Below are 2,500 nucleotides of genomic sequence, written 5' to 3'. Positions count from 1 at the left end.
TTATTTATTTTTTTTATTTATTTTTTTTTTATTTTTTTTTGGGGGGGGGGGTCCGAGTCATAGTAATGTCGATTGAAGCACACACTTCTCCAACCTTTTATTTTAATGTACACGAATGTCAGCTTCAAAGCTGTATGCCTTTTCCTCCTTACATCACATTGTACTCTGTGAGTTGCAATTATCTTCTCGTCCTCAGCCTCAGTCAAGATGCATTTTAGAAAATTGTTTTCTTGCACGCCAACAAGTATCTCTAGACGTCATCACTAGAGATAGCGCGAGCATCCTCTCGTAATGACTTGTAACTTTAGAGTTCTGTTCCAATCTTGGCTTTCTATTACGTGTCACTTTCTAACTTCATCAGTGCTGACGGGAATGGCGACTCACAGAGAGCGGTGGTCCAATGGTTTGACAGTTAAGCTCGCAAGCGAAGGACGTGGGTTCGAATTCCAATAGTGGGCAGACGTTATGTCCTTGGGAAAGCCCTTTAACACAAATTTTCCTCATTGTACCCATGTAGGAATGCATAGCCAGCATTAGACGCCGAAAGATTGTTTTAGTTTGTTAGTGTTTGAGTGCTTTGAAGCCGATAATTTTTCTGAGTGTTCTTGGGTATTCTCTGGTTATAATAGTTGTACAACGCATAGAGCACGCTGCTTGGATGATATAAATGTTATTCTTTATAACATCAAGTCGTTTTAACTCTTTTTGTACTAAGGCTTACAATCACGTTGTCCTCTTTGGAAACAGCAGGAAAGGGGCATTGCTTCAAGGGAGGTTTTTTGTGTCTCAATAACGACAAGATTTACCACAGAAAGAAACATCCCCTCAATCTTAACCCCGTCCTTTCTCCATTTCCTTACTCCATTGATGCCGAGAGACCGAGGAAAGTGGAACTTTTTAAAGAACATCTTGAAATATTAATTCGTATTCCACATGGACTAGATACTAGAAAATCAACGCTGTTGGTGGAGTCTGCAAACAACCAGAGTTAAATCTATCAGGAAAGATGGAAGCCCTCAGCCCTCCTCTAAAGTTATCTAAATAGTTTTCATGAGCTAAAAGGGATACACTCACCCAACAGAAAGACGGATATACAGGATATAAATAAATTTGCCGACACAGGAATCGAATTCAGAACTTCATTCTGTTTTAAAAACGGGGACACGTTGTTTGTTGTTTTTCTTTATTAATCAAGAAGGCTGACAATGACAAGGCCAAATTCTAACGTTTAAATGCTGTTACCGAAATCGTTCATATTAATTTCTGGAGAACACATGTAACGAAAATAATAATCATTTTCGTCCTGTGCAGATTAAACTTTTGATGTTTTGAATATCTTCAGGTTTTGAAAGTTCCTCAATTAAATCAAAAACGTAACAAAAAAAATGATTTGAAAACAAATACTGCTAACGAAGCTGTTGCACCTTAAGTGAATGCAATTTTCACTCGTCGCTCTTATAGTATAGTCGCTGGAACAAACAAAATTGCAACATAGACAACGTAATATAATTCTAATTCCTTCAATATTGGAACTTAAATCATACACAATCTCAATGGCATTAGAATGTTGAAGGTGAAGAATTGCTGCCCAGAAAATTTCGAGGAAACAGAGGTGTCACTTGCAAACTAAAAAAGGGTTAACGTCATCTTAAGATCAAGAAACGCAAACACAAACTATTGCACTGAGTGTAATTTAGTGGTGATTATTTGGTACTTAGGAACATTGTCTGGGTCATCTTTTTTACCTACTAAACCAAGAGATGTGCCTTCAAAGTGTCCTACGTGTGTTTAATAAGGACATATAATCGCACAAACAAAGTAAAGGAACTCTTAAAAATAAACTATGTTACCTCTACGGAATGACCTCTGTAAGTTTCTCTTGAAAGTAATGTTACTGTATTCAGTTTTATATATTTTGTCACGAAAGCAATGGGATATTTGTCATCTTTACATGTATCTGTATCAGCAAGGATGCGTTTAATTTAGCTGAAAAGCGAGTTAGCACAAATATTCTAAAATTAAAAATATCTGCTAAATAAGCAACAGTTCAAAACACTATTAAACAACTTGGACTAGTTACTCACCTTCAGGGCTGAACAGTTTCCTCAGACGCGGTCGTCACAATCCTGCTGTAAACAAAGAGCAAAGGAGCTGTCATAAAGGCGATGGATTTGCCTCACCTAACTTCTATCAATAATGATCACTATTCTAGAACTACCAGTCAGAGTACTAATGGGAGTTCTGCATGTTCGACAGATAATATATAGGCTAGATTAATGGGGCTTTTCTGTCAAGCTCGCACGCGTGCCAGAAGCGAAGGCAAAAGGGTGATGTCTGCCAGGGATTCTTAGTTACTGTCGCCGCGTGTGAGAAGTGCAGCGGTCCGCGTGGGTGGACTGTCAGTGTGGGCGGGGAGTTCCGAGGGAAATACGGCCAAGTGGGGGAAAGATCGAGGTTTGTGTGTGTGTGTGTGTGAGTGTGTGAGTGTGTGTGTGTGTGT

At 38.8% G+C, this 2,500-nt stretch overlaps 1 protein-coding gene across 1 annotated transcript in view; it reads right to left on the bottom strand.

Annotated features, from left to right (window-relative positions):
• LOC101861697 (neuropeptide Y receptor type 2) overlaps positions 1-2,335 on the bottom strand; it is a 46,876-nt gene extending 44,541 nt beyond the window's left edge. The window contains exon 1 of the mRNA XM_005089570.3: positions 2,085-2,335. The gene's annotated coding sequence lies outside the window, so the exon portion shown is untranslated. The remainder of the gene's footprint in view (positions 1-2,084) is intronic.
• Positions 2,336-2,500: the final 165 nt, after the last annotated feature.

This window comes from Aplysia californica, unplaced genomic scaffold, assembly GCF_000002075.1.
Source record: "Aplysia californica isolate F4 #8 unplaced genomic scaffold, AplCal3.0 scaffold00007, whole genome shotgun sequence".
NCBI classification, from domain to species: domain Eukaryota; kingdom Metazoa; phylum Mollusca; class Gastropoda; order Aplysiida; family Aplysiidae; genus Aplysia; species Aplysia californica.
Note: the sequence above shows the minus strand (reverse complement) of the source record. Positions and strands in the feature narration are given on the sequence as shown.